Genomic DNA, 17,534 nt, shown 5'->3' with positions numbered 1-17,534 from the left:
CATGCAGAAGTGCTCAGGAATCACTTCTGATGGTTTCATCCCTGGCACCATATATAGGTCCCCACCTGCCCTGTACTCACTCACACACACACACACACACACACACACACACACAAAAAAAAAAAAAAACACCCTAAACTTAACAATTAAAATGGGAAAGAGGCAAAAGCTCATTGTCTAAGTTATGTATTATGTTTTTTTAAACTATAGATATCTGAAAAATGTTACCAGAAATTCCTTGAAACAAATTATAGTGTAGTTATTTCTAATTGAATAAACATTCAGTCACTAAATTTTTTTTGTTGTATATTTTCATTTGAAAATAAAGAAATATACATTAACATACCTTCTAAACTCAGCCAACCTTAAAGAGGTAGTTTTTATTTTGAAAAATAACACAATGGTAAAAAGAGAAACTATACAAACAGAGATGTCTAATTTTTATTCAAAATGCTTTTAATATGGGTTTTCCGTTAAGAGGCAAGAACTGGAGAAATATGAAATGAAAAGCTCCCCAACCCAAATAGCTAGAGCAAGCCTAGGGGAAAAAGAATATGTGAGACATCGTTTACTCCAACTTCAAACTGTACTACAGAGCTGTACTAATTAAACAGCCTAGTACCAGAATAAGGATAGACCATCAGATCAATGGAATAGAATAGAAAAGACACCAGAGACAGACACACAGGTGTCTGGACAGTCAATCTTTGATAAAGGAGCAGACAGTATAAAGTGGAGCAAGGAGAACCTCTTTAACAAGTGGTGCTGGGAAAACTGCACCAAAAAAAAAAAAAGTGGCCACAGGCAAAAAAACAAACAAAAAACTCCTCAAAATGCTCTATAGCACCATGCACAAAAGTCAAATGTGAAAATGGAGTAAAGAGCTGGATATCTGACATGAATCCTTAAGTTACACTGAGAAAAACATAGGCAGAATTCTTCCTGACATTGAAGCTACAGGCATCTTTAAGGATTCAATGCCACTGGCCAAGCAAGCGGAGCAAAAATAGACAAAAAGAACTACATTAAATTAAAAAGCTTTTGAGCTTTTGCAGCTACAAGGAAATGGTGACCAGAATACAAAGATACCCCATAGACTGGGAAAAAAATACTTGCCCACCATTCATTTGCAAAGGGTTAATTGCCAAGATATATAAAGTACTGGCAGAACTTTATAAGAAAAATAACCAAACGCAATCAAAAATGGGAGAAGTGATAAACAGAAACTTACTCAAAGACATAAATGGCCAAAAGGCATATAAAACATGTTCTGCATCACTAATCATCAGGCTAATGCAAATAAAAACAAAGATATTTTATCACTTCGTATCAGAAACTGGCACACATCAAAAAGAACAAAAACAATCGGCATGGGGCTGGGATGGGCGGGGAGAGCACAGGGAGGGGAGCACTGCAACAGTGGTGGAGGGAAGCGGTCACTGGAGAAAGAGGTGGTACTGAAAGGAGGTACAGCGCCATGCATGACACCCTGTGAGGGACAGTACTGTAAACACAGCGCCTGCCACTGGAAGCGGGTCGGAGGGTGAGAGAGACTCGGGGGGCCTTTGTGGAGGGAAGCGGACACTGGCAAAGGGTTGGTGCTGGAAGACTATGCCGGAAATTCAAGCACGAATAACTGTAATTCACAGTGACTCAATAATAAAAATAAACAGAAACTGGCCTTTGCAGTGAGGAACAACTGGTTTAGAAGCCCACCCACCTCTGCCACTGAAGAGGGCTAGAGCACAGACGAAGGGGCGGTCAGCTAGCTGACAAGAGGAGAGTGATTTTAGCCCCTTTTCCCAGAAGCACTCCACAATAAAAAGATCAAGTTTATTTTTTCTTTCTTTCTTTTTTTTTTAAAGCATGTTTTCTGGGCCTTCCTGGTAAGGAAATGCAAGTGAATTCTGAAAGAAATTTCTAAGGCTGAGAAAAGGATGTGCTTTCCCCATTCTCTTTCTCTCTTGAGCACAGATTGTTGTCTACGAGAATCAGCAGCCTTTTTACATCCTTGAGGAAAGAAACACAAAATCAACGCTGATGTTGTCAAGCTCTTTGAAAGAACACAGAAGCCACCGGCATTTAGAATTTTTAAGTGAGAATAATAAGTCTCTGTACATTTAAGCCACAGTTGTCAAGTGTTATATTTTGCAACTGAAATGTCTAAGTGGAAAGTTGAATTCATCAAGGCTAATTTTCTTCATCTATAAGACAGGTATAATGATAATATATAAAGGGCAATATCTGTGATATAGGAAAGGCTCAATGTCAGCTATTGATACTGATGAAGATGAAGACCTTATTAAATTCTCATACTAGACATCTGGGGTAAGTGCATCAATTCATTCATTTTAAAAGAAAATCAAAGTCCCAGGAAGTTAACAACTTGCCCAAGATCACACAATTTTAAGTAACAACCAGAATTCAAATGAATGAATTCTCAATTCAGGGTGATAAACTTAATGAAATGTTTAATTAAACCATAAAAGTTTAGAAAACTAAGTATAGTAAGAACTTAATAAATGTTAACTATAATACTGATATATTAGACAACTATAAAGAAAACACACACCTAAATTTTTAATTCTAGAAAATAAGTTTCATTGAACTCAACACTGATTTTATTTTTCCTCTTCAAATTGAGATGTATCCTATTTCTTCACTGAAACAAAAATGCTCAATCGTCTTCAACCTAGGTAATTTTGCTTCTTTATACCATCAGTTTTCCACCAGTGGAAAACCAGAAACAGAGTATCTCTACCAGTAATTGCAACACTCTACTGTTAGCTAACTGTTTTTTGTCACTCCTGTCTTTTAAAAAAGTAGCACTGTCATCCCATTGTTCATCAATATGCTAGAGCGGGCACCAGTAACATCTCCATTGTGAGACTTGTTACTGTTTTTGGCACACTGAATAAGCCTCGGATAGCTTGCCAGGAGCCATAGCACAGCAAATAGGGTGTTTGCCTTGCCTGCGGCAGACCTGGGTTTGATTCCCAACATTAAAAAAGTAAGCAATGAATATTTATGGTGAACTTAAAATGTGCAAAGCACAAGGTCAGACATTTTAAAATTATTTTCCAAAAGTATTCACTGATCTTCTCAAACTGACTCAAGATGCCCCTGAGGGAGAATTTCAGGACACTCTGTGTGGTGCCTGCTATTACCCGCCCCCAATATCCTCATCAAGATCACCACCTTCACCGTCACTAACATCCAGAGAGCTTAGATCACAGACTAGCTTATGCTAAACTTTACTTGTGGACCATTTTGCTTCAAACTGCAGATGTTTTTTCTAGTGAAAGAAATGAAAGAAAAAATGTGAATATTTATGCTGAAGACACACACAGTATTTGTAAAACAAGCTAAATTCAAAATGAAAGTTTCCAAATAGATTACGTTCAGGATGTAGAATCAAATGTTTGCAACTGCAATTAGGAAAGACATTTTGTTTCTGCAACAGATTCTGAGCTTCAAAGAGAGTTTACATATAGCTGCCTTTGTACTTTACTAATTTATAGGAGCTCCACCCAGTGGTCCATGGGTACGGGAGAATACGGTATTGGTGATCCAACACTGACCCCAACCCAGGCCAGCCACGTTCTCTGCCACTTGAGCTACTTCATCAGCGCCCCTGTTATCTATTAGCTATCAAAAATGTTTTGGCACTTCTTTTGAAAAAAAATTTTTTTATGTAATTTATAGGCCTATACAAACAGCTGGTGAGTAAAAAAGTTCTGTGGTGAGGTTAACTCAAGTAAAAGTAAGGAGTCTACAGAAATCTATTTGTAGCAGTATATTTTGGAAGACAAATAATTCCAAATAATATATCCGAGACTGAAAGAGTGTATAGCTCTCTCCATCATATATAATAACAAACAGCAGACAGCCCTACATATGAAAAAGCACCATGAGTAAAAGACAATGCTTTCAAGGAAAATACATCAAGGAAACATACATTTGCTTAATAAATTCAAAAGTGACACGGGGGCAATAGCATAAAATCCACAAGAACATTATAATATGCTCAATCAGTACTAATTAAGGATCTAATTATACCTATTTAATAGCTAATTTGCATTTAAAAAAGAAACACAAAGTATTCTATTTTAAGTCCCAAATTAAAGATCTGAATAAAAAGTATAAAAGAAACCAAACTGTAATATATTTATGGAAAAACCTTTTCTTAAAAATTAAAACAAGCTGAGAAAAAGGCATCGTATTTTCATGTCTAAGCCTATACTGAACCACATTCCTAATTGACCAAAGAAAAGGAGATTTGTCGATATGGGGACAGTTTAAAGTATCATTTAAAAGATAGAAAGTGTTTTTTAATTTTTGTAGTGTTGTGGTTTTAAAATAGGTGAGTACTGAGACATTCCCTATTGAAGAATTCTCTGAAAAGACCTTTAAGAAGCCTAGGGTTTGGAGTCGTGGTAAAATTTCACAGCACGTATTGATACGGGTTTAGAAGTAAGGCTTCGTGCCTTCCAGCCCCAGAGCTTGTCTGTAGTTACCCTACTCAACGTCCCATCCATCCCTATGCTCAAAACTACTCTATCTGCCTTATATTTTTATTCTCTTCAATTTTATAAGGTACTTTTTGAGGAATGTAAAGGGAGGAAAAAGTTAAGCACAGGGAAAGCCAGGGAAATGAGAGCATACAAGTGTTAAAGACAGGCATAGCAGACAGTGTCATCCTAGTGTCAATACTGTAGAGAAGTTCAGCAAGGGACTGCTGGGCAAGTGACAAGGTCACCAGGGAATTTCAGAGACTGAGACTGCAGAGTTTAAGTGCAGAGAGAGCTGGTTGAGCTCAAGTGAGGAATGAATGGAAATAAGGAATAAGGAATAATTTAGGAAATAAAGGTAATTTGAGGGACAGGGAGAACCAGAACAATAGTTTGAAGCGGGGAAGAGGGAGGGGGAACCATAAAATACTCTACATCTTACCAAATTCTTCTTAAAAAATGATTTTTTTAAGGTGAGGTAGTGAACAATAGGAGATCCAGGCAGTATTAAGTTGAATCATTATGATTGACTCAATAATAACCGAATCAATAGTTCAGATAGTCAACTCTTTCCTACTTAACAAACATAATTTTATTCACATTAGTGTATGAACTTGATTTCACCCAAAAAGAAGATAAGGTTATCGGCTAAGGAGAAGGAAGAGGCCTCTGAATAAGAATGGTGAAGTACTATGAAACCTACCAGAAATAAATCAAAGAATTTTGTGAACTCTGATGAAAGCTAGTCTGGAGCTACCTGGTGAGTTCTGCAGAAGGATCCCTTTGCTATTTTTTGGGGGGGTGTCACACCCAGCAATGTACAGGGGTTACTCCTGGCTCTGCACTCAGGAATTACTCCTGGCAGTGCTCAGGGGACCACATGGGATGCTGGGAATCAAACCTGGGTTGGCTGCTTGCAAGGCAAATGCCCTACCTGCTGTGCTACTGCTCCAGCCTCCCCCGCCATTTGCTATTTTTAAGTTTGTATTTTACCTTCACGTATCCGGCCATTCACCTATAGTAGTATGTCTGAACCTGCACCCAGTCAGGACTTTCTCAGTGACCCTTATTTAGTGTGTTACACTGATACTGATGCTGCCGCCTTTGTGTTCTGGTTTGGGTTTTGTGTATTTTCTCTTTTTCTGATAGAGGCAGAACATACACAAATTTATAACCACTCTAAAATTGCTAATTTTAGGCCTCTTGTTATTCAACAGCCAAATTTTTCTCAGTACTAATCCCACATGGTCCGGTATTGACAGAACAGTCACAATGCACCTAAAACAAAGCTCCACGTCCCACCCAATTAAGTGTGTCATCCCCCAACTTCACTACTGTGGTGACCTTTATCTTTTGTCACGGGTGCTAGAGACCTCAAGCACCTATTACTAAATTCTACCAGTCATGTTTCTGGAGAGATCTCCATATTCCTTTCCACAGAGGCAGAATCAGATGACATTCCGACCAAAAGTGGATAAGGGATTTTTTTTCACTACAATCCTGCCAACGAAGGCTGTTTCCAGATTTTTTGGCGTGTCCCATTCCCACTGGTGTGAGATAGTATCTCACGGTTCTGATTTTTATTTCCCTAATCGAATGATGATGAGCATTTCTTTGTATGCTGTTGGCCATCTATCTGCCATATTTTGAACAGTCTCTCCTTGCTTCTCTTTCCTGTCTCTTACTCTACTCTAGCCCCTAATCCAGCCGTCGACGTCCCATTTATCTTACATGTGACTGCTAGTGTCATCATCCAAAAGTACAAAGCCCCTCAGAGCTTGCATGCTGAAATGAAGATTTTTCCTATATGGATCTTGGAGTTGTAGGGAGCAAATGTTCTACTGCTCTCTAAAACTTTAGTCAAACCTCAGGATATTGACCATTCTGGTGGCTTTAAAGCATGTCCATATATTTTCTGTGAGCCTTCTTTGGAAAGATAGATACCAATTTCCCCCCTGTTGAGAATCAACTGGGCACAGCAGTTGGTTCTAATGAATACAATATGGTGGAAGAGACAAGGTGTGATTAGGTCATTAAATACATACATCACAACCACCTCAAATTTCCTCTAAGATGTTCCCTCTGGGGACTACGTCAGGACACTAGTCAAACAATAGAGAAGCCCTTCTGCTGAGGCACAGCTGAGTCCTCTGGTCATCAGCCTGCACTAACTTGCCCATTCAGATGAGGGGGTCACGTTGGAAGGAAATCCTCTAGCCCATGTCAGTTTATTTATAGCTACTGTATTTTTACAATGCTGAGGATCAAACCCAAGTTCCCTACACTGAAGTGTGTATTCACCACTGAGCCATAATCCAGGCCTCCTAATTACTATCTTGAGCAAACCTTAAGAAAGTCCTTGAGGGGCTGGAGCAATAGCACAGCAGGTAGGGCGTTTGCCTTGCACTTGGCAGACCCGGTTCGGTTCCCAGCATCCCATATGGTCCCCCGAGCACCGCCAGGAGCAATTCCTGTGTGCATGAGCCAGGAATAACCCCTGTGCATTGCCGGGTGTGACCCAAAAAAAACAAAAACAAACAAACAAAAAAACCCAACCCCAAGAAATTCCTTGAATTTAAACCATGTAAGATACCTCTGATAGCAATCAAATCAGAGAATGTTTTTTGTTTGAAACTACTAACCTTTGGAGTACTGAGTCACGCACAGATAACGACACCCTTTCCAAGCTCACGCTATCCTACGCCATTGTCCATGTTGCTCTGCCCACAGCTGTCCTTTCATTAGCCATCACCTCTTGGTGGTCTCCTAAGATCTAGCTCAAGCTGCAACTGTAGCTTATAAAACAATTACAACTATCACTTCTCTGGTTTCCCTAAACATCTTTAGCCTTGACAAAACTATGTGAGAATTTTGAACTGTTCACTTAGACATTTGTTTCTGCATTCCTCTGGTTTACTGTGTCTATGTATCTTTCCTCCCAAAGATGTCATGCACTTCTTCTAAACTACTACTAAGCAGAATAAAATCAGTAAAATCCATAAATAGATACCTGCTGAGAAAATGAACATATTAGGCATATATGAATATACCTCGGATTGTATCTGACCGGTGTATAGATCAGCGATGAACAGAAGGCCTCAGCCCTAATATCTTAGGTTGACTTGTCAGTATTGTCTTTGCGATGGCTACTTAAAAATCTCTGAAAGCAACCATACGGCCCCAAAGTAGAGAGAGTGTATGAGAGAGATTGTCTGCCATAGAGGCAGGGGCTGGGTTGGTATGGGCAGGGGATACTGGGAACATTGGTGGTGGAAAATGTGCACTGGTGGAGATATGGGTGTTCGATCATTGTATGATTAAAATTCAAACATGAAAACTTTGTAACTGTATCTTACAATGATTCAATAAAAAATTTTTTAAAAATCTCTGCAAACCTTTGTTTCTTCAGAACTTTTAAATGAGAATTCTAACATCTCCCTAAGTGTAATAAAAAGATTCAAGAAAATAACGCATGTAAATTTCAGTGATGTGACAAAGAGTACCCGACAAATGTTAGCTATTATTTTTTATTATTTGTAATCACAAATTACAGAATCCATGTGAAATTCTGGGTTCTCAAAAGTCTCTAGATGTTATCCAGTAGTAATCTAAATTAATACAAAACTCTATGAATAAAAATAGAATTCACATTTTTCTATTAAGATAACTTTTTAATTTTTCTAAACTCCACTCTTGAGTCAACAGAACTACAGCCTGAACCAATTGTAGGCATGCAGCCTTAACTTTCCTCCTTTTCGTCCTATTAAGATATTAACTTCAAAGCTTTTGTGGGAACACTTAATTGCCTGCATTCCTTAACGAGCAGACACCATAGTCGTTTCCAGATTCACTTTTAACCTTTACAGTCCTGGAAAAGCGTACAAAAAAACTTACTAGACATATACATTTACACGACTCTAGACTAATACTGCTACACTACAGGAATATGCTACAGAGAGTAAATCAATTTTTCACATTAATAAAAAAAAAAGAAAACAACAAATCAATCCCATAAAACACTGCCATATCTGATCTGAGGGGGAGAAAACCTCCAATGCTATGCAAAGTCTGAAGTACATGTGTTTGAACTCAGAGCATTTCTGAGATCATATTTTATTATATATTAAAAAATTTTGTATTTTGTTTTTTGGTCCATCTGGTGGTGCTCAGGGGTTACTCCAAGCTCTGCACTCAGAAATTATTCCTGGCAGTGCCCAGGGAACCATAAGCTGCCAGGGATCAAACCTGGGTCAGCTGCATGCAAGGCAAGTATCCCATCACTATACTATGTCTCTGAGATCATATTTTATTTTATTATTTTATATATATATTTTTTGTCAAATATATATACGTATATATATTTGTAGCAGAGCCTGGCAAGCTACCCGTGACATGTTCAATATGCCAAAAACAGTAACAAGTCTCAAAATGGAGACGTTACTTGTGTCCACTCGAACAAATCGATGAACAACGGGACAACAGTGCTATAGTTTATCAAATCACTGTGAAGAGATCCTATTTTATGATTCAAACATATTCCTAAGGTTTCTTATTTCAAATGTTAAATATACAGATGCTCTTTGACCAAATGATTTTAATATGTTAGACAAGACACAATGGAGGGGCCGAGGAGACAGTCCAAGTGGCCTGGTGTGTGTGACGGCCTCGATTCAGTCCCTGACCGGGCTGGATGGAGCCAGTGGCCCTGAGCAGCACTGGGCAGAGGCGCGCGTGTCACCATGCTGGAGAACGGGGCTATCAGGCCGCCAAAACCGGGCGGGGCATCAGGGGAAGTCTCACAACACCAGCTCCACGGGATGCAGTGCCTCTTTGTTTCCTTTTTTTTTTTTTTTAAATAAAAAGGCTAACATAATAATTTTCAATCACCAATCTAGTTAAAAACATGGCTGGATTCTTTCTAATTATGTATTATGTACCCTGGAAAATAAAGAACCACTTAATTCAAATTCTTTTCTCTTTCTCCCCTCTAGCGCACCTTGAAAACTTCAGTTTTTGAACATTCACTATCCTTCCTACTCTTTATATAATCCTATATACCACACCACCAAAATAGAAACAAAGACAGTGAAATTAGCTTGTTTATTCCACCTTAGTGTCAAACAAAAGTAGAAATCATATTCAGTGCACGTGCTAGTTACCTTAGAACTGCCAATCATGCTTGTTTTGAAACCGTTTGATTTTCAGAGCTGTCAATCATGTGTATTGTGAGATGCCAGTGTAGAAATACTGCTTTAAAAGGCATAGCTCTTCATTAACACATTAATAAATGGAATTGTAAAAAGCTGCATTTGAGGATTTTCACCGCAATATTGGCAATTCTTGAAATGCCAAGTTTAAAACCTAACTTAATAAAGTAAAAATAGCTAGAGAATTTGACTCTAAGCAAAATGGCTAAGCCAGAAGCTTTTGCTTTTCAGTAAAAAAAGAAACGTTATTTAACTGAGACTAATCAGAAGTTTTACAGCTATGAGTGCTGATGAGAGAATCATGCTGATTTAAATCTGGACATCTGAGTTTCAAATCTTGAAGAAAGGAAAAAAAAATATATCATTGTAATATAATCCCCTTCTTCACCTCGATACAACCCAACTTTCTACCTGGTCATTCAGGTCCGGAATCAAACATCGTTTGAAACTTGTTCTTCTGCTCCACAACGTGCAATTACTGCGCTACCAAGGCTTCTGTCTTTCCTCTGTCTCCACTGCAGATGAAAGTGTCCTTTCCTGACCCTCTGATTTAATCCCCACGTGCATCGTGCCCTTCCAGTAGCTTCTTACTGGCCTCCCTGAGCCCAGGTTCACTGTTCTCAGACAACCTCCTCACGGCTGTCAGTGCCCTCGCACTGCAGCACAAGCCTGGCCCCTGTGCCCTGTTACGGCCCTTGAACAGCTCTTACCACTTTCAAAATAACGCCTCAATTTTTCAGAGGAGGTAATATATCACCTGAAGATCTGGGGTGTGCTTCTGCCTTCCCTCTCCCACTCAACTTCAGCCAGAGGAGCCCCTTGGTTTCCGGAAAAGGCCAGGCTCCATGTCATTTAAGCTTCTGCAAAGGAGAGTCCTCCTCTCCCTTCTCTGCACGGCATCTCCTACCCCCTCCTTGCTACTAGGTCTGGTTGTTGGTTTCTCTGGGAATCCTGAATCATACCCCTCCCACTGTCTGTACGCAAGAACAGGACAGAAAGCAGGGACTTTGGTGGTGGAAAATACGCACTGGTGAAGGGATGGGTGTTATAACATTGTATGACTGAAATTCAATCATGAACAACTTTGTAACTGTATATCTCACAGCTTATATATCACGGTATCACTGTCATCCTGTCGCTCATCGATTTGCTCGAGCGGGCACCAGTAACGTCTCCACTGTGAGACCTGTTACTGTTTTTGGCACATCGAATGTGCCATGAGAGAGCTTGCCAGGCTCTGCCTCTCGGGTTGGTCCTCAAATTATATAGGACTTAAGATCACCAACCACCCTGAGATCAGAAGTATTAAGTTATACTTTTGACGTCCTACAACTGGAAACGTACTGGCATTTGTTTATATTTCTCTGAATTCCAATGGTGCAGTGCTTACCCTGTGTTAGTATCAGAGTTTTGCTAGATTTTGAAGGGAGAAGGACCATACCTGGTGGTGCTCAGGGGATCCTCTTAGCTCTGTGCTCAGACGTTATTCCTGTGGGGCTTAAGGGACCTTTAGCCGCTGGGGAAACAACCAAGATTGACTACTTGTACAGCAAGTGCCTTAATTTCTCCGTTCCAGTTTCCAGACTTCTTTTCAATGTATTTTCCTTCTTTCTTTTTTTAAACTATATTTGTCGTAAAAGATCTATGTAAGTGGATCTTGTGACTTTTCCCATCTCAGTCGGGTTATACTGTTTTATTTATTGTAATATATTTATTGTTATAATTGTTATAATGTTTTGTTATAAATTCAGCGCATGCTTGTTTTTATAAAGTGTGGAAAATACAGAAAATATAAAATATAAATCTAAAGTATGTATTACACTGTTCTCATATTTTTTAACGATAGTATCATTTGGTGGTTTCTGTTTCTATGTACTAGACACAAAATTAATTCTTGTTTGCATGGGGGCTAACTTAGTCTGGATGTTATTTCTTTTCTTCTCTTTCTTTTTTAAGTAAAATTCCTCCGTCCCTCTCGGAGCACCCGGCAAGCTACGGAGAGTATCCTCCCACGAGGCAGAGCCTGGCACGGCTTATGTATGTATAATGAAAAGCTACAATAACTAGAACTTAAATGGCTCTATGTGCATTATGGTTATATGGTTTACTTTTATATCTGATTAAATCTTCAATGCCCTTAAAAAAGGAATTATTTCTGCACTGTACATTGCTAGCACTGAACACAAAGGTGGAATATAATAGCTACTTATTAAATGTATAGACTAAAGAAAAGTCCGCCTGGTCAGTCACCCAATTTTTTTTTTTTGCTTTTTGGGTCACACCTGCACAGGGGTTACTCCTGGCTCTGCACTCAGGAATCACTTCTGGCAGTGCTCAGGGGACCATATGGGATGCTGGGAATCGAACCTGGGTAGACCGAGTGCAAGGCAAACGCCCTACCCGCTGTGCTATCGCTCCAGCCCCCATTTAATTTTTTTAATAATCAATTTGATTCTTGAGAATGGTATCATGTATTACAGGTCCTTTCAAACTAAATGAACTAAATTAACACCAAAAAGCAATCCTTCAGGCTTAACAATATTCTTAGGGCATTTACTCCCTCACTTACAAATTCACTGTTAAGGGGTGGCAACACCTCTGAGTATCTGAGAAACCATACTCCTATCTCATTTTCTCTACAGCTCCTACCGGGGGTGTAAAAGTCTCCAGCACGATAACTGCTCACAGCCAGACACTCAGCACCTTGAATGGCTCAACAAATGCTGCTCTGATACGTGACAGTCCATATCCAGGACCTCAGAGTAGGCAACCGACACAGGCAAACTCCCGACACGGTCACAACTTCGCTTGTCAGAAGTTTGTTATCTGGTGACATCAAGTCTGCACAGAACCCAACGAGAGTGAAGCAGCATGAGCTTAGGAGGTGCTGAGGTGGCGAACGAAAGCACATGCACTCGCGCTAAGGAGAGGCCGTGAGGGCCTTCCTCACACACTAGTTGTTCTTACTTGGTCCTATTTAACAATAAGTTAAATCTGGTCACCAATTCCCCAGGCATGAGAGTATGAGAAGAATAAAGTCAAGAGGTCTATGAAACAGGCACAACATGAAAAGATGACATAGGCAGAGGAGATAAAACATAAATAGACCTGGGAGGTTATGTGTCTAAAAATGCATTAATTCTGTTTCTCAAATTATGAAGCAGGATAGAAAACAATGTTTATAATCACGACCCTGGGTGATTAAACACCAAGTACCCTCCTCCGAAATGGCTTAAATGACTTTAGATTTAAAGTGGTTCTAGAAAGGAGATGCCATTTTATAAATAAAACTGACGATTACTACATGTGTAAAGGAGTCAACTTTTCATCACTTTAAGAACAAAATTTTTATTAATCATTTATTTTTTAATTTCTTACATTACATTAAAGGTTTAAAAATGTTAAAGTACTGTAATTTACAGAGTTATCAATAGATGTGCAGTACTTCAACTCCAATCCCACCACCGTGTCCTCTTCCTTCCACCAGCGTCCCCGGGCTGCCTCCCACCGCCAAGTCTGCCTCGACAGGCACAACTTGAGGCTGGTTGCTGGAGTTTGAATCTGCTGCTTCGGTGCTGTGGGCTCTGTGGCTCCAATTTGCACATCAGTCTACACCACTCATGTACCCCAGGCCCCTCCTGGCCCTCCCTTCCGACACCTCCCACTCAGAAACAAAGCCTGGGACAGCTGGCTGCTGACCACTGGCTCCTGGCAGCTGCTCTCTCCAAGCGCATTAGGCAGCGGATGCTCCAGCCAAGGACTGCAGCAGTCACCTGCCCACAGAGCTTCACTGCCACACAGCCCGCAGGTGCCTGGAGGCCTTATGACCGTAGCAAGGGTATGCTGTAGGAGCTGGACGGTGGCACACTGGAGTGGGAGAAGTCACGGGATGGGGTCGCTCAACACCTTACGGAGAGTGTAGCACAGGATTTTATGCTAGGGGGTCTCATTCTCTTCCTTTGGGAAATGAGGATTCGTTTGAGGAATAAATGAGATAATACACAAAGGATCACTGAGGCTCTGAAAAACACTAGGTATTATGATGATCAGATGTGGACAGGGGACTGGAACCATGTCAGCACACACAAATAGCAATCTGATGAGATTGTGTACTCTATTAATGACACCAAAGGAAAATACATTCAAAAGAAGCAGGCAGCTTCATATGATCAGAAAAGTACTTTACCTGATGGATGTTGGAAACTGTATGACTGAAACCCAATCACGAACACTTTGTAACTGTGCCTCAAGGTAATTCAATTAAAAAAATGTAAATAATGGGGCTGGAGCGATAGCACAGCGGGTAGGGCATTTGCCTTGCACGCGGCCGACCCGGGTTCTAATCCCAGCATCCCATATGGTCCCCTGAGCACCGCCAGGGATAATTCCTGAGTGAAGAGCCAGGAGTAACCCCTGTGCATCGCTGGGTGTGACCCAAAAACCAAAAACAAAACAAAACAAAAAAATGTAAATAAAAAAAATTTTTTAAAGAAGTGCTTCAGATTTTTAATATCATAATATAAGTTATCTGACTCACTAATTGGTACATGAAGAAGCTGGTCAAAGTGAGGAATTATTTTTTTTAAGGGTATACACCTACACAGCATAATCATGAACTTACAGCAACTGATGCCAGAGCCCCCAGCCATGTCACTGACAGAGCGAGCGGGTCCACTGGAGCTTGGTGCTCATTTTCAATGCCCACAACTGCGATGCCTGGGACTGCCAGGGTCAGGCATGTTAAAGTGGGTCAGAAACAGCAAAATATTGAGAAAGCAATTCCTCCCAGAGTCTATGATTCTACCCTGAACTCACAGTCTACAGTTTTCTTGCTGAAATGAATTTCATAATAATTTCACTATACAACAAGATTCTCTATTTTATGGCAGCTACTTTATGGGGTTCTTCCAGAATATCCAAAGTACCTTTCCTGCACCAGCGTCTCTTCTTAACCCTAGCTAGGGACACAGAGGTTTTGTGAATGTTTTCCAAGTTTGAGTGGGAATTTCTGGTGAGTGCTACTGGATACTAGGCAGACAGATGAAGCAGGAGTTAAAAGATAAGGACTTTTGAGGGCTACCGAGAGGGTAGGAAGATTAAGGCACTTGCCTTGAATGTGGCTCACTTAGGTTTGTTCCCCAACACCACAAAAGGTCCCCCAAGCATTACCAGAAGTGATCCCTGAAGCTTCAGCCAAACCTCCCCCAATACACCTCCAGCAAAACACATAGAAATATGACTGTGGAAACTACAGCAAGAAATGTAGAAATTTAACTCCTACGTATACAAAGATTCTAATATAGTTCTTGCTCTAGAGACCAAAAAACACCCAAAAACCAAAAACCCTTATTTGCAAATTATCCTGAGCAGTCCTTCTCCCCAATAAATTGTATAGGAACTAGATTACATACTGGAAGGAATAAGCATGGGGATGGAAATGTGAGCAATACAACAGTTTCTGTAACAGAAAGTGTGTTTGTTATAATGTGCATTTTTATGTACTAGAGCACTGTAGTCCCGTGGTTCACTGATTTTCAGGCACCATTAACATCTCCATTGTGAGACTTGTTACTGTTTTTGGCATATCCAATACACCACGGGGAGCTTGCCAGGCTTTACTGTGAGGGCGGGATACTCTCGGGAGCTTGCTAGGCTCTCTGAGAGGGACGTTAGAATCAAAACTGGGTTGGCCGCGTGCAAGGCAAACGCCCTACCCGCTGTGCTATCACTCCAGCCCCATATATATATATTTTTTTTCTTTTTGGGTCACACCCGGCAATGCACAGGGGTCATTTCTGGCTCATGCACTCAGGAATTACCCCTGGCGGTGCTCAGGGGACCATATGGGATGCTGGGATTCGAACCCGGGTCGGCCTCGTGCAAGGCAAACTCCCTACCTGCTGTGCTATTATCATTCCAGCCCCCCTGTCCCATATATTTTTATAATTACATAAAATTTTAAAATAATTATTTTAAAATAATCTTAAAAGTAAGTGTAAAAACAGATTACAACATTTAGGCATCATAAGTTATGCAATACATATATTTAAATCATCATCTAGCACTAATCAGAGAAGTACCTGGTCAAAAACACTGAAGCATAGCATTCCAGGATTTGGTCAATGAAACCTAAGAATTAAACCAGAAATTCTAGGTCTCTAGGACATTCAGTGAACTATGATGGTAAAGAATATAACCATGGCAAAACTATTGTTTTAAAACTTAAATGGGAAAACGAACAGAATACATAAAAGAATACTGACAAAGAAATAAATATCTATGAGATATGCCATAAACATTTCATCTACAAATATAAACACGCAGTTCTTTGTATACATTGTTTACATATCTTAACATATCCTCTAATACAATCCCTTTAATAATACATTCTACAATGAACACAGATGACAGTATTAAAACTTGGACAGATATCTCCTACGTAGAAATTTCTTTTGATGTTGCATGCTTCTGGCTGAAGCATGAGTATTGCTGAGCATACCAAGGCAAGCCCTGAGCTGTTCCCTCTCTCATCAGGCAGCAGATGAGCCCTGTTTCTCATCCAGGTGTCACCTGATTTGCACTACTCATCGTGCTGAGACACTGTTAGCTTCCGATTACCTGGTGGAGTGTGTGTGGAAGCCAGAACATGTGAACGTGTCAGACCTGACCAAGTACACGTAGGCATTATCAAGTCTTCCTTCACTGATGTTACTCTAGTAACTTAAAAATGATCACTGTGAGACTATTTATGCCACAAAAATTGACAAATCATAGTCTTTTTTTAAAAATGAGAGTTCTCATTATTAAATATTTCCTCATACAACATTAATTGGAGGAAATGCACATTCTGTGACGTGTGCTATTGCTCCTTCAGATTCAGGTAGAAGAAACTTATCCTAATGAAGTAAGCAGAGGCAACCTATTTCCAAATTTTCCATTTTTAAAATAATTTTTTTGAAAGTTTGAGAGTTTTTGTTTATTTTGTTTTGGGGTCACACCCGGCAGGGCTCAGGGTATATCCTGGCTCCGTGCTCGCTCACTGTAGTGCTCGAGGGAACATAGGTGGTGCTGCGGATTGAGTCTGGCTGGTTGCATGCAGGTGAGCGCCTTCCCCACTGTCCTATCTCTCCAGCCCCAATACTTAAATTTTAATGACAAAATGCAAAATAATTCTGTTCTGTTTTTCATTACTTAAGTATTCATTTAATAAAATATTTACAGTATCCGTGCAGAAAACTACAAAACACTGAGCAAAAGACAGGGGCCAGAAAGACAGTGTAAGGCATAAGGCCATGCTGTGCACACACAGCTCACCCCAGTTTTGTTCCCCAGCTTGGTCCCCAGCCCTGCACCCGGTCCACCAAGCACTGCCAAGAATGATCCCTCAGCACAGAGCGCGTCTTGGTGTGTTTGGTTTTTTGTCTGGGGGACACAGCAGTACTCAGGGTCTATTCTTGGCTCAGGGACCTGCATATGCAATGCAAGGGATCAAACTGGGGTTATTCACATACAAGGAAAAAGCCTTAACTTTTGGACACTCTCTCTAGCACCCCACACGTATTCTCCTAAGTCTAAACTAAACTTTTTAACTTTTTCTCAATTTATTTTTATAACATGATTTACTCCTAAATATCATAAGATTCTTAATCATTATAATTCACCCTATCTCAAATACTATCTCAAAATACACTCTCAAAATCACATCAGTATGCATTATTCAGAATAAAAACATGCTCAATTAAATTGGCATATTGCCAACTATAAGATGCATTAAATTATAAAACGTAAATATTAAAAATGAATGAGAAAAGGTTTT

The 17,534-nt window shown here is 40.0% G+C and overlaps 1 protein-coding gene across 1 annotated transcript in view; it reads right to left on the bottom strand.

Annotated features, from left to right (window-relative positions):
- Window positions 1-17,534, bottom strand: part of MRPS28 (mitochondrial ribosomal protein S28) — a 102,477-nt gene that overhangs the window by 67,268 nt on the left and 17,675 nt on the right.

This window comes from Sorex araneus, chromosome 2, assembly GCF_027595985.1.
Source record: "Sorex araneus isolate mSorAra2 chromosome 2, mSorAra2.pri, whole genome shotgun sequence".
In the NCBI taxonomy this organism is placed as follows: Eukaryota; Metazoa; Chordata; class Mammalia; order Eulipotyphla; family Soricidae; genus Sorex; species Sorex araneus.
Note: the sequence above shows the minus strand (reverse complement) of the source record. Positions and strands in the feature narration are given on the sequence as shown.